This window comes from Narcine bancroftii, chromosome 3 (assembly GCF_036971445.1).
Source record: "Narcine bancroftii isolate sNarBan1 chromosome 3, sNarBan1.hap1, whole genome shotgun sequence".
NCBI classification, from domain to species: domain Eukaryota; kingdom Metazoa; phylum Chordata; class Chondrichthyes; order Torpediniformes; family Narcinidae; genus Narcine; species Narcine bancroftii.
This window is the reverse complement of record NC_091471.1, coordinates 199385734-199411652: the sequence shown is the minus strand read 5'-3', so window position 1 is coordinate 199411652 and position 25919 is coordinate 199385734. Positions and strand designations below refer to the sequence as shown.

Sequence of the window (25919 nt, the reverse complement as noted above, 5' to 3'; positions counted from 1 at the left end):
TGGGTCAGTCCCAGTAGTGATTGTGCCCAAACCAAAGGGTGACATAAGACTATGTGTTGACATGAGAATGGCCAATGAAGCTATAATTAGAGAACGACACCCTATACCAACAATGGAGGAAATACTTCAAGAACTAACTACCAGCAAGGTATTCTCAAAAATTGATCTGATATGGGACTATCATCAATTAGAGCTGGATCCAGGTTCCCGAGATGTAACAACATTTGTGACTCACTGTGGATTGTATCGTTACAAGAGACTATCATTTGGAATTAATGCAGCTTCGGAGATCTACCAGTATGAAATCCATCGAGTGATTCAAGGCATTCCTGGAGTTGCCAACATTTCTGACGACATCATAGTCCATGCACCAACGAAGGAAGAGCATGACAAACGGTTGAGGCGTGTACTATCTAGACTACAGGAGGCAGGCCTTACCGTGAATGGAAACAAGTGCCAGTTCGGTGTGTCAGAAATGGACTTCATCGGACACAGACTTACACGGGAAGGACTAAACTCTGCAGAGGCCAAGGTGAAAGCTATTGCAGAGGCACGTGCACCTCAGAACGCAACAGAGGTGAGGAGTTTCCTGGGATTGGTCAATTTTTGTGCAAAGTTCATTCCTAATTTCGCTACAGTGGCAGAACCACTAAGGAAACTAACCAGGAAAGGTATACCATTTCATTTTGGATCTGAGCAGAAGAAAGCGTTCACAGCGCTGAAGCAAAACCTGACAGATGCAAAAACTCTTGGATATTACGATCCGGCGGCATCAACCAAAGTCATAGCGGATGCCAGCCCGGTTGGTTTAGGAGCCGTGTTGGTCCAGATGCATGACAGAGGACCAAGAATCATTGCCTATGCCAGCAGATCGTTATCAGATGTGGAAAGAAGATACTCTCAGACAGAGAAAGAAGCACTCGGACTTGTATGGGCCTGTGAGAGGTTCCATGCATATTTATACGGCATTGAATTTGAACTCATCACAGATCATAAGCCATTAGAGGTGATCTATGCAACTAGATCCAAACCATGTGCCATAATAGAGAGATGGGTACTCAGACTACAACCCTACAAATATAAAGTAATCCACATTGCAGGGAAAGCAAACATTGCTGATCCGCTGTCCAGATTGGTGAAGGATGGATGTCCACATTCCAAGTCAGAATTGGGAACAGAAACAGAGAGCTTTGTACGCTTCGTAGCTATTCAGGTGACACCGAAAGCTGTGACTACGAAGGAAGTCGAGAAAGAATCCGAACGTGATCCAAAATTCATGGAAGTAAGAGAATGCATACAGAGTTGACAATGGGACAAGTGTACTCACAAGGCTTACATTCCCATTAGAGACGAACTTTGTTGCATCGGACAGTGTGTATTAAGAGGTTGCAGATTGGTGATACCGCAAAGATTGAGACCGAAGATCGTATCCTTAGCGCATGAAGGACACCTAGGTATTGTTGGTACCAAGCAAAACCTCAGAACCAAGGTATGGTGGCCAGGTTGTGATAAAGACGCAGAGAAATTTGTTAAAACTTGTCACGGATGTCAAATCACAAGTAGGAGTAATCCGCCAGAACCGATCCGGAGTACGCAACTCCCGACAGGACCATGGATCGACGTAGCTGTTGATTTTCTTGGACCTTTACCGACGGGTGAATCAATTATGGTAGTGATAGATTACTACAGCAGATACTATGAGTACGTGGTGTTGAAGTCCACAACCACTGAAAAAACAATACAAGCGTTAGCAGAGATATTCGCAAGATATGGATTACCTGTTACATTATTCTCTGACAATGGTCCACAATTCATTTCAAAGACATTTGCGGAATACATGAGGACCACAGGTATCCACCATTATAAAGTAACTCCGAAATGGCTGCAAGCCAATGGAGAAGTAGAGAGACAAAATCAGTCCATTGAAAAACGATTGAGGATTGCACACGCAGAAGGACAAAATTGGTGAGAAGCATTGCTATCTTATGTGGCTGTCTATCGAGCAACGCCTCATGCAACCACTGGAAAAAGTCCTGCAGAAGCATTTTTTGGGAGAAAAATCCGCACCAAAATGCCAGAAATAAAGGAAATCTAAGACGACCAGGAGATGAGGGACCACAATGCTGAAAAGAAAGGTGCAGCAAAGCTGTACACAGATTCGAAACGTGGAGCCAAGTACTCAGACATCATGCCAGGAGATAATGTTCTAGTGAGGCATGAAACTGGTGGTAAGCTAGACACACCTTATTACCATCAACCCTATACTGTCGTATCCAGAAGTGGCAGTATGGTGACAGTCAAGTCTCCGACTGGAGTCCTGTATAAGAGAAATGTATCAGGTGTAAATAGGTACCAGTCCAGAGATATATCGAGTGAAGAGGTTGAAAGGCCAATACGAGATGCTGAAACTGAGAGACCTGATGATGTTCCAGAGGTAGTTACCAGCACTCCTGATGAAGTGACTCGAGCGCCAGAAACACCCGAAGCCGTGGCGAGCAGTATTTCTGACGCCGAGAGTGAGCAACCGAGAGGCGACGACAATATCACAGGCAGGCCGAAACGAAACCGGAAAGTGTCCAAACGATATGAAGACTTTGTGTCATAGTTTTAATAAGAACTTTGGGACAGTATTTTAATCTTGTCATAAAGTGCATGTATGAATGCTGTAGGAAGTAAATTTTATGTAGTTGAGTTATAGTATTACCATTAGTTACGATGTTTGTATGTTTCCGAGGGATATTGGTAATTGAAGGTAAAGTTTATTTCTGATTAAAGGAGGGATGTCATGATTATGAATATGTATGAGATGTACCGAAAGTCACGTGGTATGAGGGAGTTAAGAACACAAGCAGGAGAACAAAGGAATCGGGAAAATAAAGCCACTAAGAAGTTTACCTGATAAAACTTGTGTTTAATGTTTTATTAACTTCACATTTCGGGCCACAAATGTGACAGGGGGAGTAGCTAGAATGGATGAATTTGGTCTGCCGTTCAGCACTGAAGTGAAGAAATATTTCTTCATTTAAACTGTGAGGAAGTTTTTGACTTTTCTGGTCCAGAGACAATGTCATTGTGTATGTTTATTAAGGAGAGTAGGCAATAGGTCTTTAAACTCAAAAGAATGAATCAGTAGATTTGGGGATCTGGTGGGAGTAAGGACCAAAAACTGTGGATTATTTGTGATGCTGAGTAGTGGTATAGGCTGGAAATGTAATCTACTGCCCTGCATTAAAAGCAGTGAAAAGGTTCTTCCTTAATTCTTGAAGTGCATTCCTTCACCTCAGTCATATCGACAGCATTTTATAAGAATCAAAAAATCTGTTGAAAATGGAAGGACTTCATTAGGAGATTAATTTTTGTAGGCTAGATTTCACTTGCTTTGAAATACTGGGACTAAAAATCCTTCCTTTTATTATTTATTCTCTCTCAGATGTTTATTACCTCCAGCAAACTTAATTAATTGGCTTCAATGCATCAACTTTAACCAATAACCATTGCCACCAATATACTTGCGTGCTGCTTTTTTTCAGAATCCGACATTTTGGAGCCGGATATTTTGGTGGAAAAAAATGACTTTTGTAGCCCTTCGGACATTTTGGGCCCATGGTTTGCCACTGAACATTTTGGCCCTGCTCCTCAACCTACTCACCATCTGTTGGCTGAGGTCCCACCACACTGCCTGGTGTTGCAGCACTGCCTGAACCCCCAGTGTTTCAGAAACTCCCTTCCCCCAGGAAACCACTCCTCTGGTAAACAAGGGCTTTTTGTAGCTGATAATAATATATTTAAATTATTTTAAAAAGTTGGGGAACAATCAAAAACAAGGGCCATTTGTAACCCTGCATCCATCGTGAGAAGAAAGCAATTTTTTTGAATTTATTGTTATATTTACTATACAAATTTATAAAAATACATCTATTATACAATTAATCATATAAAACAAATAATAATTCAATTAATGATATTCCATTATATGTAATTAAACAATAAATATATCATTATAATTTACCATGGCCCTTGTTTCTGATTGTTCCCTGACTGTTTTTAACAATTTAAATATATCACCCTTGTTTGCTGGAGGAGCTGTTTTCTGGTGGGGGGGGGAGCGAATTTCTGCAGCACCAGGGGTTCAGACAGTGCTGCAATGCTGGGAGTTCAGGCAGTGTGGTGGGAGTGAGTCGGTGAGTGAGACAGGTGGGCTAAAATGTCCAGCACCAAAATGTGGGTATCAAAATATCCTGCCTTTTCTTTAAGACAGAAAATACTATATGACGCTGATGTGAGAGTGTCTGCGCTTAATTATTATTCAGCCCTGGCAAATGCCAACACTATTTCCATTGCTGTTTTCTTTAGCCCATTTACATTTATTGTCACCATGCCACCATTATAGTCACCGTGCCAATCACTTCTTTCCGATACAAAGTGTCTGATTTGAACACAAGTTTGCAAGTTGCAATTGATTATCATCTTAAGGCTGCAATTAGAGATCATATCTTGTCTGAGAATATAATATAAATCAATGTTTTAAAACAATTTGCAATAATTTGTGTGTTAAAAATGAAGCACCATCTCAATTTCTTACCAATGCATAAGCAAGTAGTCCTGGCAATGTTACAAAGTTGTTGAGACCACATCAATTCTTTTTCACTGAATGTAATTTTTTTCCCTGATCCACTTTGGTCTATTAAGAGATGTTGAATGATTGACTCTCTCTTGATTTTCCATCATTCATGCTTCAGCTGGCATTCAGAGTATAATCAGACTCTACAGTCTGTTGCTGATCTACCTGAGGGCTGTTGTACTCATAATGCCGTCTCGATCAGTTTGAGACAAACACTTCCTTTAAGGCAAAAAAACTGAACAATGACATTTCCTCTATAAACCTCTCTCTCTTCCATTCCCTTTGTCTTCTCCAATTGATGTTTCTTAAAAGAATTATTTAATCGCTTCACGCAAACTTCTCAAACTTAATGGTCTCAAACTTTTTCCATTAGTACCCTTGTGAGCATATCTCATTGGGAATTTCACTGTTATTCTTATGCTATGAAAATGTCCCTGAGATTGGACAAGTGCTGATTTTGATTTACATGCACATAAATATCCTTGCTCACCACCATTCAAAGCAAGTTATATTTTCAATATTAACTCCTTATCAGCTGTTCATGAAAACTAAAATTTAATGTTGAGGTTTATAAGATTCTTTTATATTGATTGCTGTTATATTCATTCAAATGAATGCTAACTGACCCATTATATTGGTAATATGACCTTCCAAAGCGAGCATTACGACATTGATAATATACAATGCATGTTCTTTGTAGCAGAGTTATCAGAAAATTGGCAAATGAATCTTACAGAAATAAGTGAGAGTATTGACGTTTGGTTAAGAAAATAGAGGCACATGTCACTTGGAAAATAAAAATCTGAATTAAGTGGAGGCATAATGGTACAAATAAATCAGCAATTGTGTTTGATTATGCAGTAAAAAGAAGCTATGCACTTGGAATTTATTTGGATATATTCGATTATGGTTTAATTGCAACACAACCCCTTTTGTGCAATGGAGGCAGAAATAAAATATTCAGAAAATCACAAGATTGAGGAGAATTAGGGCCATCGAGTCTACTCTGCTATTCTAGTCATGAGCTGATCCATCATCCCACTCAGCCCCACTCCCTGGCGTTCTACCCGTAACCCTAGGAGCTCTGACCAATCAAATACCTGGCAATTTCTGCCTTAAATACACCCAATGACCTTGCATCTACCTGCGGCAACAAGTTCAGACTCACGGCCATCTGGTTCAAGAATTTTTTTTTTTGCATCTCTGTTTTAAATTGATGCTGTTTTATCCTGAGATTGTGCCATTTTGTCCGAGACTCCCCTACCATAGGAAACATTCTTGCCACATCTACTCTGTCCAGGCGATTCAGTGTTTGAAATACCTCTATGGGTGAATCCCCCTCATCCTTCTGTACTCCAATGAGTACAGTCCAAGAGCCGAAAGACATTCCTCAATGTTAACCTTTTCTTTCCTGGTATAATTCTAGTAAATCTTCTCTGAACCCTCTCCAATGCCAGCACGTCTTATCTCAAATAAGACACCCAAGCCTGTACACATTACTCCAAGTGAAGTCTCACCAGTGCCTGTACACATTACTCCAAGTGAAGTCTCACCAGTGCCTTATAGAGTCTCAACATTACAACCTTGCTCTGATATGCTATTTCTCAAAAATTAATGGCAACATTTGTTGTGTTCAAACATAGGTTCAAATGGGTTCAAAGAGCATCAAGTCTGGACATGTGTTATCAACAAACAGTGGGCTTTATTTACACACGGGAATTCACAAAAAAAAGCACACACTCACACAGATCAACCCGGAATATGACACACATAACCACACATTGGGTGCAAATAAATCATTACTAAACATTCTCAACTCCCAATTCGGAACATGAGGGTTAAATACGTATGTGGGAGTCAACCCGCACTAACAGGAAATTAGAGAGTAGAATAGATCACACCCACAGCAAACTATCACTTAAAGCATACAGATCTTTATTTCAGTAATGGTCCATTCATCTACGGGAAGTGAGTACGGCTCATCAGGAGAGGTCCATTTTTCACACTTGTCTGAAGCCTTTCGTTCTCACTACAAAGATGCAAAGATTTCACGTTATATTTATACAATTTCAAATGGGTAAGGGATAGAAGTGATCCCCACCTTTGCATTACATAATTTTATCATTAAATAAACATGTTCTCAGCTCTGTTTTCTCGTGTTTATCTTGCACAAAAGAATGGTATGTGTTATTGTCTGGTGAATAATCAACTTTACCTTGAATTATACAATTTTAATGATGTTTATCCAGTTTTATTTCAATTTTAATTATGTTTATGCAAGCCATTACTTACCTCTATCTTAACAAGGTCTACAACCTGTTTTCTGGAGAGTTTGCAAAATGGGTTCAACCAGTTTATGGCACATTATGTGATTCAGCCATTTTATAATAATAAGTAGCCTTCTAATTCTAACAGCAAAATGTTTAAGCATTAAGATATAAACTATTGGTAAAACATAGGATTCTGTTGACACTGTGGTTACGTGAAAAAAACACAAATGCTGGAGAAACTCAGCAGGTCAAGCAGTGCCTTTATGTAGCAAAGGTGAAGCTAAATCACCAACATTTCGGGTTTGAGCCCTTCATCGAGGCGAGAGATGTCCAAACAAAAGGGAGGGGGTTGGTGAGGGTGGGAGATGATAGGTGGATGGGGGGTGGGGGGGCAACACTGCAGTGGGAAGGTGGAGAGAGAAAGGAACTGGAATAACTAGTTAAAGGGGCAGGGGGAGGGGAAGTTGATGAGTGGAATGCATTGAACTCGATGTTCAGAGTGCCCAGACGAAAAATGAGGTGTTGTTCCTCCAATCTGCGGATGATCAGGGTGGGGTAGTGGGAAAGGCCATGGACAGACATGTGAGCTTGAGTGTGGCTCAGAATTGAAATGGTTGGCTATGGAGAGGTCGCTTTTGTTCGGATGGAAAGGAGGTGCTGGGTGAAGCAATCTCCTAATCTTCCACCGGTCTTTCCGATGTAGAGAAGGCCACAAAGGGTGCACCAGATGCTGTAAATGAGATCTTTGGAGGTACAGGTGAAGTGTTGCTTCACCTGAAAGGTCTGTTTGGGACCTCAGACTGTGGTGAGGGAGGAGGTGTGGGTGCAGGTATTAAACCTCCTACAACCACAGTGGAAGGTCCTGGGGGCGATGGGTGGGGAGGGAAGAGTGCACAAGGGAATCACGGAGGGAGCAGTCCCTACGGAAGGCTGAGGGGTGGAGAAGGAAAAATGTGTCCAGTGGTGAGGTCCAGAAATTCCGGCGGATACTGTGTTGGATGCAGAGGCTGGTTGCGTGGCAGGTGAGGATGAGGGGGTTTGTGTGTTTATTGTTTCTAGGGGTGGGGGAGCTAGGGCAGATGAGCAGGGAATGAAGGAGATGCAGGTGATGGCTGAGTTAATAGTGGTGGATGGAAAGTCACGTTTGTGGAAGAAGGCAGATATTTCAGAGGCTCTGGACTGGAAGACCTCATCTTGGGAGTAGATGCGGCGAAGGCGAGAAATTGAGAGAAAGGGATGGAGTCATTTCAGGGGACAGAGTGAGATGATAAGTAGCCCAGGTAGTTGTGCGAGTTGGAGAGTTTGTAATAAATGTCAGTGAAGAGTCAGTCTCCTGAGATGGAGACAGACAGATCCAGAAAATGGAGAGAGTTATCGGAGATGGACCAGATGAGTTTGAGGTCAGGGTGGAAATTGGCTGCAAAATTGATGAAATTGGTGAGCTCATCGAGGGTGCATGAGACCACCCTGATATAGTCATTGATGTACCAGAGGAAGAGTTAGGGGGTCTTGCCTGTGTTGGCTTGGAGAATGTTTTGCTCCACAAAGCCCACAAACAGGCAGGCATAGCTGGGACCCATGCAGGTACCCATGGCTACTCCTTTAATCTGGAGGTAGTGGGATGAGTTAAAGGAGAAATTGTTAAGGGTGAGGACAAGTTCTGCCAGGTGGTAGAAGGTGACTGCTCAGGTCTGAGGTCCAGGGAAAAGTGAAGTAGGGAATAGAGTTGTACAACAACTCTGTGAAAGGTCTTTGAGGGATGCCTACCCTGAAGAAGTTTGCCTTTGCTCTCCTCAGGGAGTTTTGTGGGATTCTCTCTCACTGCTCCCCATCTGTCTTCCCTACTGGTCTCAAGCTCTACGGCCACATACTCAACCAGTTTTGATTCCACAGCCACGTTGCCTTCCTTTCTACTTGCCTCCGCCACCAACTCATGCCTCGTGGGTTCCAGGTATGATTCCAAGCCTCTCACTTCGGCCCATGCCAGGACCTCAGGTACTTGCACCACAATGAGTGTTGCTTGCTTCGCTTCTCCCAATGACTCCTATGCATCACCTTCACCTCAATGCGTAGATACCAGCGGCAACTCGCCCTCTTGCTGCCACAGCTCCAGACCTCACTGGCCATGGCTTGCAACAGACCCCTCCTGTACTACATCTGCTGCCAGATCCATGCATTCAACCACTGGTTCCACACTCACCTGGTGTCCATCAAGGATCATAAGCTCATCTCCCTGGAGACTGCAGCCTCTGCGATTATCTACGTGGATCCCCATCTTGGCTCCAGTCACCTTCCCTCCAGAGCTCCCACCATCACAGCCGCCGACCCGGACTTGGACCTCATCCACCTACACTACAGAGTTCCCACCACCATGGCCACTCACACCACCACCCGACTCACTGGAGCTGCAGTCACCATTTCCACTGGCATCGGGCCTCCAGTCGCCAATCCGACGGAGCTCCCAATGCCACCGCTGCCCACCCCAACCCAGGCTCTGACCCACCCCCCACCCCAATCACTGCAGCTCCTGACACCACCACTGCTGACTCCAGTACTGGACCTGCTGGAGCTTTCCTCACTGACTCGTCCCACGTGGGTCCCGACAAAGACTGCATCTGGAGCTCTGATCTCTCTCTATTGGATCTCACTTAACTAAACCCCCCCCACTCCTCCTTCCCCTATCTCCCACTACTCCACCCCCATCTCCCCCTTTCCACTTCTAACCACCTATCCTCTTTTTCCCCCCTCCCTCAGGCTGCCCCCCTACCCTTCTCTCCCCCATCCTTCTCCCAAGCACTTCCCTAACCCCTCCTACCTCCTAACCTTTCCCCTCCTGCCTATCCTCCCAACACTACTCTCCTCTCCAACTTCCCACACCTCCATCTTCTGACCTCTCCAAAAGTTCCTGTTTCCTCCTCCCCCAACACACTCCACCACACCGACTCCCTCTCTGACCCTTCCTGGTTTTTAATATTCCCTCTGACCTTCTCCTCTTGGAGACAGAGTGCTCTATCCTCAGTAGAGGTCTCACCAATCGCCTCCATCCACACCTCAACGAGTTCTGTGCATGCTGTGATGCTGAACTCTTCTTCCATCACCTCCATCTCCAGGCCCACTACTTTGGCCGCAACTCTCCAACACCCTTCCCCCAAAACCCATTCTCCCATTTCAAGACCTCCTCCTCCTCCTCTGGCCAGCTGCCCACTCTGGACCTTTTTTTATCTCCAACTTCCGCTGGGGCATCAACCATGTTAACTTCACTACCCCCTCTCCTACTCCAATCTCAGTTCCTCAAAGCGCTCCACCCTCCACTCTCTCTGCAACAACCCTAACCTCACCATCAAACCCGCAGTCAAGCGTGATGCTGTTACCACTACCTTGCTGAGGCCAGTCAATGGCTCTCAAACACCTCCACCTATCAACCCCTCCCACAGGACCCCACTATCATCCATCAAGCCACCATCTCCAACACCATCTCACCTCATTGACTCTGGGCACCTGCCCCCAGACCCACCAACCTCATTGTCTCACATCCTCACACTGCCCATTTTCACTTTCTACCCAGGATACATAAACCTAACCATCCGGGCAGACCCATTGTCTCTGCTTGCTCTTGCCCCATGGAACTAGTTGCATCCTACCTTGATTCCATCTTTTCTCCCCAAGTTCAATCCCTCCCCACCTACATCCACGACACCTCACACACCCTCCCCCTCCTCCAAGACTTCAGATTCCCTGAACTGGACAGCCTCAGCTTCACGATGGATGTCTAATCCCTTTACACCTCCATTCCCCACTGAGCTTCGCTTTTTCCTGGACCTCGAACATGAGCAGTCACCTTCCACCACCACCCTTCTCCGCCAGGCAGAATTTGTCCTCACCCTTAACAATTTCTCCTTTAACTCATCCCATTACCCCAGATTAAAGGAGTAGCCATGGGTTCCTGCATGGGTCCCAGCTATGCCTGCCCATATGTGGGTTTTGTGAAGCAAAACAAGTTCCAAGCCTACACAGGCAAGACCCTGCAACTCTTCCTCCAGTACATCGATGACTGCATCTAAGCGGCCTTAAGCACCCACGATGAGCTCATCAATTTTTTGGCCAATTTCCACCCGAACCTCAAACTCACCTGGTCCATCTCTGATAACTCTCTCCCCTTTCTGGATCTGTCTGTCTCTATCTCAGGAGACTGACTCTCCACTGACATTTATTACAAACTCTCTAATTCCCATAACTGCCTGGACCATTTGTCCTCACACCCTGTCCCCTGCAAGGACTCCATCCCCTTCTCTCAATTTCTCCATCTCCACCGCATCTGCTCCCAAGATTGTCTTCCTGTTCAGAGCCTCTGAAATGTCTGCCTTCTTCCAAATGTGGCTTCCCCTCAACCACTATTAACCCAGCCCTCACCTGCTTCTCCTCCATTCCTCGCTCATCTGCCTTAGCACCCCCACCTCTAGAAACAATAAACACAGAATCCCCCTCATTCTCACTTATCACCCCACCAGCCTCCGCATCCAACACAATATCAGCTGAAATTTCCAACACTTACTACAGGACCCCACCAATAGACATATTTTTCCTTTTCTCCTCTCAGCCTGCCATAGGGGCTGCTTCCTCTGTGATTTCCTTGTGCATTCCCTCCCCACCCATCGCCCCCCCCAAGCACTTTCCACTGTGGTCACAGGAGGCATAATACCTGCACCCACACCTCCTCCCTCACCACGGTCCAAGGTCCCAAACAGACCTTTCAGGTGAAGCAACACTTCACCTGTATGTCCAAAGAACTCATTTACTGCATCTGGTGCAACTTCTGTGGCCTTCTCTGTGCCAAACACTACATAGGAGAGACTGGTCACAGATTAGGAGATCGCTTCACCCAGCACCTCCTTTCCATCCGCAACAAAAGCGACCTCCCCTTGGCCAACTATTTCAGTTCTGAGTCACACTCTCAAGCTCATATGTCTGGCCATGGCCTTTCACACTACCCCACCCTGACCACCTGCAGATTGGAGGAAGAACACCTCATCTTTCATCTGGGCACGATTAATTCCAACCCCAGGGCACGAACATTGACTTCACTGCATTCCACAAATCAGCTTGCCTTTCTTCCCCCTCCCCCCCCACCTTAACTAGTTATTCCCGTTCCTTTTGCTCTCCACCAAGATTTCCCCCCCCCCCCAACTATCATCTCCCACCCTCAGCACCCCCTGCCCCCTTTAGTTCAGACATCTCTCATGTTCCCCCACACCTTGATGAAGGGGTCAAGCCTGAAACGTTGGTGATGTACCTTTATGGGAGTAAAGGCACTGTTTAACCTGCTGAGTTTCTCCAGCATTTGTGGGTTTTTTTTCCAAGATATAAACTATATTTGTGCACACAGTACCATCAACTCTATCTTTCTCCAGCAGGAACAGCACACTAACAAACAGTAAATTAATTACAACTAACAAGTTTTTCAAATGAACTTAGTCTCCAGCATTTCCCATGACTCAGCATCCAGGATGGGCCCATACATTGGGCCCTCTGGAGCTGCCCCTTTCCTGCAGCCTGGAGTTCAGTGATGGTCTCCATGCAGCAGCAACAAACAGTGAAAAAGCAGAGACTGCTCATACTCAGCTTTTTCAATGCAAGACCCATCCATGTGACCTGTGAGGACCAATCGTGCATTATCCTCACCTGTAGGCAGATCTAACCCTTGATTGGCAGCTATGCTCCAGCTAGAGAGGTCACTTAATTCTCCACAATCCACATTCCAACAAGGTTCCAGACAGAGAGGCCACATTATCCTCACAATCCACACTCCCACCCGGTTCCAGATGGAGAGGCCACATGACCTTCATAATTCACATTACAACATTACATTTGCCTTCTTCACCATTGACTCAACCTGGAGATTAACCTTTAGGGTGCCCTGCACAAGGACTTCAAAGTCCCTTTGCACCTCCAAATTTTGAATTTTCTCTCTTTCTAAATAATTATCTACCCACCTATTTCTTCTACCAAAGTATATGACCATACACTTTCCAACATTTTATTTCATCTACCATTTCTTTATCCATTCTCCTAATCTTTCCAAGGCCGGAGGGTTGTTGGGCAAATGATAATACGGATGTGAGAGGGAAACTCAGCCCAACTCCGTGGTGAGACTGGTGACTTATGCATCCATTCTGCTTCTGGCTGTGGGAGAGAGGAGAGAAATGTGAGTGGGAACTAAGCCTGCTATCAGGGACTGGTCTTGATCCAAAGATATCCCTCCACAGATGCCTGATGAAGTCCTCTCCACCTAACTCACAGCAGCTTGCTGTCTGCTGCAGATCCCAGCATCTGCATTCTGTTGTCTCTCCTCACTGGTCGAGTTGCAACCCCCATCCCCCAGAGCGGTCAGAATGGTGGATGGAATACGGTGATTAGGGCTGATGTAAAACACCATCGTTTGCAGTCAGTGATGTAAAAAAGCTGGAGAAACTCAGCCGGTCTAACAATGTACTCTATATAACAATTATAAAGATACATAACCAAAGTTGCCGGCTTGAGCCCTTCATCAAGGTATGAGCAAGGAGTGGCCTTGCTTCTCTAACCTCCTTTCATAATTCATCTTTTCGATCCTAATCACCTTCTTAGTTGTCTTCTCTAAGTTTGTTGGGGATGTTATGTAAAAATTGTACAAGGCATTGGTAAGGCCAAATTTGGAATATTGAGTACAGTTTTGGTCACCAAACTGTAGGAAAGATATCAACAAATTGGAGCGAGTCCAGAGATTTACTAGAATGTTGCAGGTTACAGGGCCTAAGTTGCAGGGAAAGGTTAAATAAGTTACGTCTGTATTCTTTAGAGCATAGAAGGTTGAGAAGGGAGTTGGTTGAGGTATTTAAAATTATTTCGAGTTGTTACAGAGTTCTGTGTTGTGTATTGGCCTATGTATTGTGTGGTTTTATGTTAAAAAGTGACAGTTTGCCTTAGAGAGCCAAGGTGAAGGTGGACTGCTGAGAGAGTGTGAGACGAACTGAGCATGTGCAGAAAATGATCTAAAAATTTCTGGACTTGGACTTGGTGCTGTGGAGTGGGAGAAGGCCCAAAGCATGACTCATGGTCTGGGGGTCAGTTTAGAATGTTGGGCATTTTAAAAGAGATGAACATTCTGAAGGCAGCCAGAAGGATCTGGACCAAGCCATTGTTCCTCTCTCTGCAAGCAACACAAGAGGACAACTTCGAATTTTGTGCTCTCTCTCTCTCAAAGATCTTTTGGCTTCAGTTTACCAAACAAACTGAATCTTGTTTATGATCTCTGCTTCGGTTGAGATCGAAGTTTTGTGAATCTTGTGTGTTTTTGTATCTAAGTTTTTCTGTGGGCTGATTGGAAGTATAACTTAGACTTTAATTATATATGTTATATTTAGGCTGGGGAATTTATTAGTTTTACACTGTAATAGGAATTTGCATAGTAACCAGTGGGCATTGTTATAAAAGGGGGGATTTTTAATTAACGTTTGAAGGTGAATTTTTGTTAATAAAGTAATTGTTCATCTTTGCCCCTGTGTGATATGCCGCCTTTGAGGTTGCTGGTTTGATCTTGTAACAGGGGTATAAATAGCATTGACGTGGAGAGGCTTTTAAGAAAGTGAGAGATACAAACAAGAGGACATGAGCTGAGAGTTAGGGGGCAAAAGTGTAGAGGAAACATGAGGGCGAACTTCTTTACTCAGAGATTGGTGGCTGTGTGGAATGAGATTTTGGATGAAGTGGTGGAGGCAGGATCGATATTAGCATTTAAGGAGAAGTTGGATATGTATATGGACGGGAAAAGAATGGAGAGTTACGGGTTGTGTGTAGGTCAGTGGGGTTAGGTGGGAGAAAGTGTTCGGCATGGACTAGAATGACCAAGTTGGGCTGTTTCTTTGCTGTAATTGTTATATGGTTATATAAACTTCCTAGTTTTCCCTCTCCTTTGCTTTTCCTATGGCTTTACCTTCCCTCATCAGCCACAATTGTCTCATTTTTCAATTCACAATTTTTTTCTTTTTGTTGTGTGCCTGTCCTGCACTTTTCTAATTTCTCGCAGAAACTGCAGCCATTGGTAATGTGCTGTTTTCCGCATTGGTGTGCTCAGATCCTCTCTCTTGACTGTAATTTCCTTTACTCTACTGAAATACCGACACATCGTACTTCAGCTTTTCCTTTTCAAATTTCAAAGTGAACTTAGTCATATTATTATTTCCTGTCTTATGTCAGCCTGCAATGCACAAAAGTGCTGGAGAAACTCAACAGTTCACACAGCGTCCAGGTGAAGTAATGGTCAGTCAACATTTCGGGCTTGAACGCATCATCAGGAATATGGATAAAAAAGGTGGATGCATGGGTAAAGAAATGGTAGAATAAATAAAATGTTGGAAAGTGTTTGGTCATATATTTTGGTAGAAGAAATAGGTGGGTAAATAATTATTTAGAGAGAGGGAAAATTCAAAATTTGGAGGTGCATAGGGACTTGGGAGACCTTGTCCAGGGCACCCTAAAAGTTAATTTCCAGATTGAGTCAAGAGAGGATCCTCACTGAAATCTTCATGAAAGTAACATAGAAGTTAATAGTAATGAAGTAGATGAGCTTCGTTAAAACACAGAAAAGCTAGAAGAAATCAGCTGGTATTTTTAGAGTTCAAAATAAATAAATATCTGGTGCTCCCGTTGTGATCTCCTCTTCATCGGAGAGACTGGACACAAACTGGGAGATCACTTCATTGAGCACTGTGGCTTTGTCTGTTGCAATAGCATGAATCTCTCAGTGGCCACTCATTTCAATTCCCTATTCCATTATCTTGCTGACATGTCTATCCATGGTGTCATGCACTGCCAGACTGAGCCCATCCCCAAATTGGAGGAACAGAACCACATCTTCCATCTGGGCACCCTCCAACCAGATGGCATTAATATCGACTTCTCTGGTGGAAACCCTTCCACCTTCCGCCGTTGCCTTCCCCCAGCTCCATCACTCCCTTCCCTGTCTCCTTTTGCACAAACATGATAAATTCTTACCTCATCCCTTATCATATCCAATTAACAGCTTTTGTCGGTGTGGATTTCTCCCCCAGCCGGCAGTGTCTGAATTCTGAAACTCTCTGAGATATCCTGCTTCTGGCTCATTCTTCTTATTCCTTGAAGAAGGGCACAGGTCCGAAACGTCGGCAACGTATTTTTTTTTGGACACTGAAAGGACCAGTTGAGTTCCTCCGATATTTTTGTGTTTTTACTACAATCTGCAGACTTCCGTGTTTCACCACATAGATGAGCTTACTTTGCCTTCCAAAAAGCTTTCAGTTATGTGCCACCTAATGGATTAGTGAATAAGGCAAAATGTTGCAAAGTCAGGAACTATTCCAACATGGATAAGTTTAAGTTTCAAGAACGATGAGGTTAATATTAAAGGGCACTTCATCAATGTGGCAAAAGCTGGAATGTAAAGTTCCATGAGGATAGAAGCAGGGATTAGTGTATCTATGTAATGATTTAAACTTGTAAATGAGAAGAACAAATTGTATATTCACTGACAACATGAATTGGGAGATAGGTGAAAACAGAGATTAGTAAACTGATATCAAAAATGGGCATATAATTGGCAAATGAATTTCACAGAAATAAGAGAGAATTAACATTTTGTGTGAGGAAAAATAAAGGCATGTTTCACATCAAGAAATCTGAATTAAGTGGAAGCATAAAGGTACAAATGGTGCAGCCGAGATAGGTAAACTGGTTTTTTTTTTGAGTTTTGTGTGCCCGATGGAGATGTGGGGGGGCTGGTAGTCATGGTGGGGAGCTGGCTGATGGAGGACCTCAGTTTTCTTCAGGCTGACTTCCAGGCCAAACATTTTGGCAGTTTCCGCAAAGCAGGACGTCAAGCGCTGAAGAGCTGGCTCTGAATGGGCAACTAAAGCGGCATCATCTGCAAAGAGTAGTTCACGGACAAGTTTCTCTTGTGTCTTGGTGTGAGCTTGCAGGCGCCTCAGATTGAAGAGACTGCCATCCGTGCGGTACCGGATGTAAACAGCGTCTTCATTGTTGGGGTCTTTCATGGCTTGGTTCAGCATCATGCTGAAGAAGATTGATGCAAGGATCGACAATGAGCTAGACAACAGACTCGCCAAGGCAAATAGCGCCTTTGGAAGACTACACAAAAGAGTCTGGAAAAACAACCAACTGAAAAACCTCACAAAGATAAGCGTATACAGAGCCGTTGTCATACCCACACTCCTGTTCGGCTCCGAATCATGGGTCCTCTACCGGCACCACCTACGGCTCCTAGAACGCTTCCACCAGCGTTGTCTCCGCTCCATCCTCAACATCCATTGGAGCGCTCACACCCCTAACGTCGAGGTACTCGAGATGGCAGAGGTCGACAGCATCGAGTCCACGCTGCTGAAGATCCAGCTGCGCTGGATGGGTCACGTCTCCAGAATGGAGGACCATCGCCTTCCCAAGATCGTATTATATGGCGAGCTCTCCACTGGCCACCGTGACAGAGGTGCACCAAAGAAAAGGTACAAGGACTGCCTAAAGAAATCTCTTGGTGCCTGCCACATTGACCACCGCCAGTGGGCTGATAACGCCTCAAACCGTGCATCTTGGCGCCTCACAGTTTGGCGGGCAGCAGCCTCCTTTGAAGAAGACCGCAGAGCCCACCTCACTGACAAAAGGCAAAGGAGGAAAAACCCAACACCCAACCCCAACCAACCAATTTTCCCTTGCAACCGCTGCAATCGTGTCTGCCTGTCCCGCATCGGACTGGTCAGCCACAAACGAGCCTGCAGCTGACGTGGACTTTTTACCCCCTCCATAAATCTTCGTCCGCGAAGCCAAGCCAAAGAAAGAAAGGTACAAATGAACAAATCACATGCTTTATTTCTGGTGAGTATAATTGAGAAGTAGAAATGTATGTTAACCTTGTTTTGAACCTTGTTTCGACTACACGTGTTGTAGTCTCCAGTTTGCAAAACTATACAGAGAGGGTATAAAAAAAATTATTTAGAAGGATGCTTACAGAACAGCAAGCATATGCTTTTGATAAACTGAATAAGCCAGGCTATTTCCATTTGAAGAGAGGAGGCTGTCTGAATAGACATATACAGTATAACTCCAATTATCCAAAATCAGATTCTTCATAATCTTCATTTATCCAAAATTATTTTGGAGCCAAAATGATTTCACTTGATTTGACTTGAAATCAAAACGATGATTGTCCTCGTTTCATTTAACACCTTCCCTCTCTCTTTCCATTTCTTTTTTTTTAACCTTCCCCTATTAACTTATCTCTCCAATTCTCCCTCTCAAACTGTGCACTGCTATCTCCCAGCTGCAAGCGGTCAGTAGAATCCCTTGTCCTGGCGTCATTGAAGAGAGTGGCCTCCCGGACACGAGTGGGTCCTCAGGTTCAGTGGCATTTCCTCCCCTTCCCTCCCTCCCTCCTCTCCCCTTCCTCACCCCTTCTTTCCCTCACTCTCCCCTTACTTTCCTTCTCTCCCTCCTTCAGCACAATTGAGCTCCTGATGCCAAACCCTCCCCTCAGCCTACTACTGCACATGCACACCGGACTTCCTGGAGTGTGTGTGTGTGCATTAGGCTGAGGGAAGGATTTGGAGTTGGGACTTGGGCATCAGGAGCTCTGGTGACCAGGGAGACAGGAGCCTGCTGACTCGCCAGTGACTCGGGAAGCTTCCCCGAGGATCGGTGGCAGCAGTTGGTCGGTCTCGGTGATCGGCGGTTGGGTTGTGTTGGGGATTGGCAGTGGCCAGCATTTTTTTGGTGAGAATTAAACATTATTTTAATGCCCTTTTGTTGTTATTTAAATATTGATTCAAGTGATTGACCAGTTCTCCAAAAAAGACATTTATCTGACGTAGGCATGTTCTTGACCATTTTGGATAATCAGAGTTGAATATATATTTATCAAACTAACATGAATGGGTGGCATACAAGCATTGTTTGCCAAAGCATTCCAATGGTCACAATCTTTAAATGACTCGATAGCATTGCTGAACATTTGCTTTGCCATACAGCTCTAAGCTCAAGATCTGTCATTACAAAGGGATGTAATTCTTTGAGTAAGGCTTGAAGAGGCTAATTGATTGAGTCTGCAAGATGAGAATTTTATCATGTGGTTGTTCAGCAGAGAGATGCTCCATGGTTAAGGCCGAGCACTCCTGACAGGAGGTTGTTCTGAAGATCTCTGTTGGAAATGCAAATCCTTTCCTGAATAATTCATGAGTTACAACATGGAACAGGCCTTTGGCCCAATTCGTCACGGCAACCAAGTTAGTATTCAGGCATTGTCCCATTTGTCTGCATTCGGTCAATATCTTTCTAAACCCTTCCTATCCATATACATGTCCAAATGTCTTTTGAATATTTAAAATCACACCTGCATTTCTTGTTTTGTCTGAGAGCTTGTTCCAGATTGGGCTACTTTCTGAGTGAAAAATCTGCTCCTCCTGTCCCTCCTAAATTCCTCATCTTATCACCTTAAAACTATGCCCTCTAGTTCAAGAATTGCCTACCCTGGTTAAAAGATTGACTTTATCCGTACCTCTTATGATTTTATAAATCACTGAAAGATCATCCCTCAACCTCCTATACACTGGGAAATAAAGATCCAGTCTATCTATCCTCTCTCCATAACTCAAGCCCTCCAGTTCCAGCAGCATTCAGCTGAATCCTCTCTTCACCCCTTCTAACTTATTGATATCCTTCCCATAGTTGGGTAATCAGAACTGTGCATTCTTCTTCTTTCTTTGGCTTGGCTTCGTGGACGAAGATTTATGGAGGGGTATGTCCACGTCTGCTGCAGGCTCGTTGGTGACTGACAAGTCCAATGCGGGACAGGCAGGCATGGTTGCAGTGGTTGCAAGGGAAAATTTGTTGGTTGATGTTCGGTGTTGGGTTTTTCTTTGTTTGTCTTTTGTCAGTGAGGTGGGCATTGTATGCCGTGAGGTTTCACTAATGCCTTGTATCATGAGGTCCCAATCTTTAGGCTCAGCATTCTCTCTAATGAAGGCAAGTGTGGCAAATGGCTTTTTCATCATCCAAGATGAAAGGAAGTTCATTATGTGAGTCACTACTTTCATGAAACTATTTACTTGTAATTGTAGGTCTCTCTGATCTTCAACATTCTCCCAAGGTCCTGCTATTTTCTATCTATTTTAAGATGTCTGCAATGCTAACAAATTCTGGTGCCCAGTCTATTTCATTCTCTGACCCAAAGGAATAGTATTTTCTCCTTCAGTACAGAGGTGAGTTGAGCCCTATAATGCAAGAAAGCATGAGATGTGGCAGAGAACAGCGGTAACAGCCTGGAATGATCCTGAGGCCAGGAAGCTGAGATTGATGATAACTTTAATTCTGAGAACAGTCAAGCTGCTCATGTGAGCTTTACACAGTCATTCAGGACAGAAGAAGGCCTTCAGCCCACCAAGATCGTGACAATCATCAAGCGTCCATGAAATCTACATTAATCCGATTTGAATTTCCAAACATTTTCATCAACTCTTCCAGATACCACCATTCTACAACACGTTGAGAAGAATTAACAGTGGCCAGTTAAACTTGCAACTCGCACATCTTTGGGATTTGAGAGCATCCCGAAGAAACCTACTTGGTCACATATAGAGCTTGCAATCTTTGTGTGCACGTGACCTGAGTAATGTTTCAACCTCGGTCGCTGAAGCTGTACCATTGCGCTGATCCTTTTGTCACTCATTATATTTGAAGGTGAATGAGGTTGCCTGTTTCAGGGAAGACTGTGTTCAAGTGTCACCTGCTCCTCACGGGCATTTAGTCATGAGCAGGTTTTTTTAAATTCTGGGAGGATAAGACATTGGATAATGAACTCCTTTCATCTTGGATAATGAACCAAGTTGGTTTGAAGGAATGATGACCTGATGGGGTTTCTTCTTGCGATCAAGTGCGCCCGGGGAAATGAAGGGAAGCCATGTAGAGCAAGACCAACTGCTACAAAAAAGATGAATCGATGAAATAATCCCAACGGAGGATACATCCAAAGGGAACCTTCAGGAATCATTTAGCTTCCATCATTTTCAGCAGTGGCTAGGCTTAAGAAGTCCTCTTTTTTAAAATGTCCTTTCCATTCTGTAAGGTAAAAACATCATGAGATGGGACCGGAGAAGGAGTCACCCAGTACTAAGGAGTAACAGAATGCAGATGTGACCTTGTACACTCAAGATAAGCTTGGCACTAACAAGAATGATGTGCAGCAGATTAACAGAGAAGGGTAGCAACAGTTTATTCATTGGACAATGTCATGGTATGATAATTTACTAAGTACGTATCCTGAGGTATAAAAAAAACACCACTTGCTGATAACGGCAGAATGCGCCTTCTCCAACTAACACTGTTAGTTGCAAGTGTTACAATCCGGTAATAAAGAACAAAGAACCTTGATTTCGACTCAGTCTGGTGTCTGACTCACTCATTCATGAACAAAGCAGACCTAACAATTCCCAGCTGCCAGACTTGCAAAATTGTGGAACAAGATTCACATTCCTGATGTAATGAAGGTGATTCTTAATTCCCAGATAGCCATATTTTCCAGGCCATTGGAAATGAACAATATTTTATATCTTCCTGTATGCCTGTGTATAAAGAAATGTGCCTGAACCCTACTATGAACATGGCAATTGCTTCATCAAATTCATTTTTGCTATGATCTAGAAAGCAAAGTGAATTAATAGAAAGCTTCCTTATTGTTTTTCTTTGGCCACAGGCACATTACATGCCAGCCCTTCTCATATACTCTTGCCATTTTCTAGAACTGATATGAACTGCTCTGCCTCAGTGATCCTCCAGCAAGCCGAGAAGAGCCCACATCTTTATCTCACAATCCTATCTCCTACATACCTGGTACTTTCTCTCCTTTCATCTTTGAAATATAAGTGGTTTTAATTTATGATGAACATTATTCTTGACTTCATGGTTTCTGTTGACTGGGAAATCTCTCGCGGATCTGAAGTGTAAAAGAAAGGAGTGTTGTCTTGTGGTGAGAGTGTAACTTTATAACAATCCTGCTTAAAAATCACTAGAGATTGTGGAATAATGTAGTAGTGGAAAGAGCCAAAGAGAATGGCTTTGAATGGAGGAAATAATGCCTCAGGAATCTGATTGAGACTTTTGAAGAGGTAACAAGGAGTTTGATGAGGGGAGAGCAGCAAATATTTTGTACATGAACCTTAGCAAGGTCTTGAATAATGTCCCACATGGTCAACTAATCTGGAAGGTCAGAATGCATGGAAACCTGGGTGAGCTGGCCAATTGTATATAGAATTTGTGGTAAAAATTTGTGGTTTTCGTGGTAAAATTCAAAGGATTGTTATTTGGACTGTAGGCCTGTGACAAGCTGGTCACCATTGTTTGTTATTGATTTTATTGTCTTGCAGTTAACATGGTTAGTAAAGTTTGAAACCACCAAAATTGATGGTATTACAAAGAGTGAAGCAGGTTACCTGAGATTACAACAGCATCTAGATGAACTGGGATAGTGGGCTAAAAAATAGCAGATGGAATTTAACTTCGGACAAGTGTGAAGAGTAGCACTTGGTAGGTTAAATCTGGACAAGACTTACTCAATGAGTGGTAGAGCTCTGAAGAGTGTTGTAGAACAGAGAGACTAAGGGGTACAGGTATGTAGAACCCTGAAAGTGGCAACATGTGTATAATTGTGATGATGAAGGCTTGCCTTCATTGTCAGGACATTGAGTATAGGAGCAGGGATGTCATGTACAACTGTACAAGACATTGAGACAATATTTATGGTACTATGTACCGTTTTGGTCACCCTGGTGTGGGAAAGATATCATTAACCTGAAAAGGATGCAGAAAAGATTTAAAAGAATGTATCAGGACAAGCAAGATTGAATAAGTTGGGACACATTGGAGGCTAGGGGAGACCTATTGAAATTTATAAGATCATGAAGGGTATAGATAATCTAAATTATCATTGTGTCTTTCCCAGGTTAGGAGAATCGAAAACTAAATGGCTTAAATAGTGAGGGTAGAAATAGGAGGATGTGGAGGATGAATGCGTGGCTAAAGGGATGGTGCAGGGGGCAAGGGATAAGATTTCTGGATCATTGGGATCTCTTCTGGGGAAGGTTGGACCTGTACCAAAGGGATGGACTCCACTTGAACTGGAGGGGGACCAATGTGCTGGCAAGCAGATTTGCTAGAGCTGTGGAGGAAGGTTTAAAGTAGTTTGGCAGGGGGGTGGGGAACAGAGTATGAGAGCAGAGTCAAGGGAGCATGGCCACCTAGATAGGAATAATAACGATAACAAAGGTAGGATGGAGATTAGGGTAAAAGGTAGAAAAGAGAATGTATGTGAGGGTCATTCTCTGAATTGCATATATTTTAATGCAAGAAGCATAGTGAACAAGGTAGACGAGCTTAGAGCATGGACAGATACTTGGGATCACGATATTGTGGCAATTAGTGAGACCTGGCTACAAGAGGGGAAGGACTGGCAACTTAACGTTCCAGGATACATTTGTTTTAGATGTGATAGATCAGCGGGTAAAAAAGGGGACGGAGTTGCTCTGCTTGTTAAGGAGGACATTACTGCCGTGAGGTGGCAAGATTATCTGGAGGGACCGTCCAGTGAGGTTGTTTGGATGGAATTGAGGGGTGAAGGAGACATGAGGGTGCTAATAGGGGTGTATTACAGACCACCAAATGGGTCAAGAAAACTAGAGGAACAAATGTGTAGAGAGATAACATATATGTGTGAGAATCATAAGGTAGTGAGCATGGGAGATTTTAACTTCCCTCACATTGATTGGGATACCCATACAGTTAGAGGGCTGGATGGACTAGAGTTCGTTAAATGTGTTCAAAATTGTTTTCTGAATCAATTAGTAGAAGAACCGACTCAGGACAGTGTAATACTGGATCTCCTGTTAGGGAACGAGCTAGGTCAGATATCAGACATTAACGTTGGAGATCCAATTGGGTCTAGTGATCATAATTCTGTTAGTTTCAAGGTAGTTTTAGGGAGGAGCAAGGAGGGGCCTAAAGTTGAGGTTCTGGATTGGAGAAGAGCAAATTTCGAAGGAATAAGAAGGGATTTGGGGAGCATTGAGTGGGACAGGATATTTTCAGGTGAGGGTGTAAATGAGAAATGGAGGATATTCAAAAAATAAATTTTGAGGGTACAGAGTAGTTACGTCCCAATGAGGATCAAAGGAAAGGCTGGAAGTCATAGGGAGGCTTGGTTTTCGAGGAATATTGGAAATTTGGTTAGGAGAAAAAGGGAGGTGTACAAGAGGTATAAAGAACAGAGAGCTGACAATTTGAAGGAGGACTACAAGGAGTGTAGAAGGAATCTTAAGAAATAAATTAGAAAGGCCAAAAAAAGGCACGAAGAGGCTTTGGCAGACAGAGTAAAAATAAATCCAAAGGGTTTCTATAAGTACATTAAAAGTAAAAGATTAATGAGGGATAAAATTGGACCCATTGTAGATAGTGAGGGTAGTCTGAGTGAGAAGTCAGAGGAAATGGGGGAAATTTTGAATGATTTCTTTGCCTGGGTATTCACTAGGGAAAAAAATATTGAACCAGTTGAGGTAAATAAAAATAGTGGGGAGGTAATGAAGCATATAAGGATAACCGAGGAGGTAGTGATGGCTGTGTTGAAAAAGATAAAGGTGGATAAATCTCCGGGTCCGGACAAAATATTCCCAAGGACACTCAGGGAGGCTAGTGGACAGATAGTGGGGCCATTAACAGAGATATTTAGGATGTCACTGGCCACGGGGGTAGTGCCAAAGGATTGGAGGGTGGTGCATGTGGTTCCGCAGTTTAAGAAAGGGTCTAAATGTAAACCTGGGGATTATAGGCCCGTGAGTCTGATGTCTGTGGTGGACAAGTTGATGGAAAGTGTTCTGAGGGATGGTATTTACAATTATTTAGAGGTACAGGGATTGCTAGGGAGTTATCAGCATGGTTTTGTCAGGGGTAGATCATGCTTGACAAACCTGATTGAGTTTTTCGAGGGGGTTACAAAAAAGGTTGATGAAGGTAAAGCTGTGGATGTTGTCTATTTAGACTTTAGTAAAGCTTTTGACAAAGTTCCCCACAGGAGGTTAGGAAAAAAGGTGGAGGCATTAGGTATAAATGAGGAGGTAGTGAAATGGATTCAGCAATGGTTGGATGGGACGTGTCAGAGAGTAGTGGTAGAAAATTGTTTGTCCAGTTGGAAGCCAGTGACTAGTGGAGTTCCTCAGGGATCGGTCCTCAGTCCACTATTGTTTGTTATATATGAGCAAGTTTGCGGATGATACAAAGATTGGTGGTGTTGTGGGCAGTGAGGAAGATTACTGTAAATTAAAAGGTGATTTAGGAAGGCTGGAGGTGTGGGCTGAGAAATGGCTGATGGAATTTAATACAGATAAGTGTGAGGTGTTACATTTTGGAAAGGCAAATCTAAATAGGTCATATACATTAAATGGTAGGCTATTGAGATGTGCAGAGCAACAAAGGGATTTAGGAGTTGTGGTAAATAGTACCCTCAAGGCTGATACTCAGGTAGATGGTGTGGTGAAGAAGGCATTTGGAATGTTGGCCTTCATAAATCGGAGTATTGAATTCAAGAGTAGGGAGGTTATGATGAAATTGTACAAGGCATTGGTGAGGCCAAATTTGGAGTACTGTGTACAGTTTTGGTCACCAAATTATAGGAAAGATATAAACAAAATAGAGAGAGTGCAGAGAAGGTTCACGAGAATGTTGACAGGATTTCAAGGTTTGAGTTACAGGGAAAGGTTGTGCAGACTGGGGCTTTTTCCTCTGGAGCGTAGAAGATTGAGAGGGGACTTGATAGAGGTGTTTAAGATTTTAAAAGGGACAGACAGAGTAAACGTGGATAGGCTTTTTCAATTAAGAGTGAGGGAGATTCAAACTAGAGGGCATGGTTTAAGATTGAAGGTGGAAAATTATAAGGGGAACATGAGGGGAAATTTCTTTATGCAAAGGGTGGT

At 43.6% G+C, this 25919-nt stretch overlaps 1 protein-coding gene and 1 long non-coding RNA gene across 6 annotated transcripts in view; one reads left to right on the top strand and one right to left on the bottom strand.

Annotated features, from left to right (window-relative positions):
* fstl5 (follistatin-like 5) overlaps positions 1 to 25919 on the top strand; it is an 810780-nt gene that overhangs the window by 241535 nt on the left and 543326 nt on the right. The gene's annotated exons all lie outside the window — the stretch shown is intronic.
* Positions 6536 to 25919, bottom strand: part of LOC138758009 (uncharacterized) — a 53001-nt gene continuing 33617 nt past the window's right edge. The window contains exon 3 of the long non-coding RNA XR_011354043.1: positions 6536 to 6650. This is a non-coding gene — a long non-coding RNA (uncharacterized lncRNA). The remainder of the gene's footprint in view (positions 6651 to 25919) is intronic.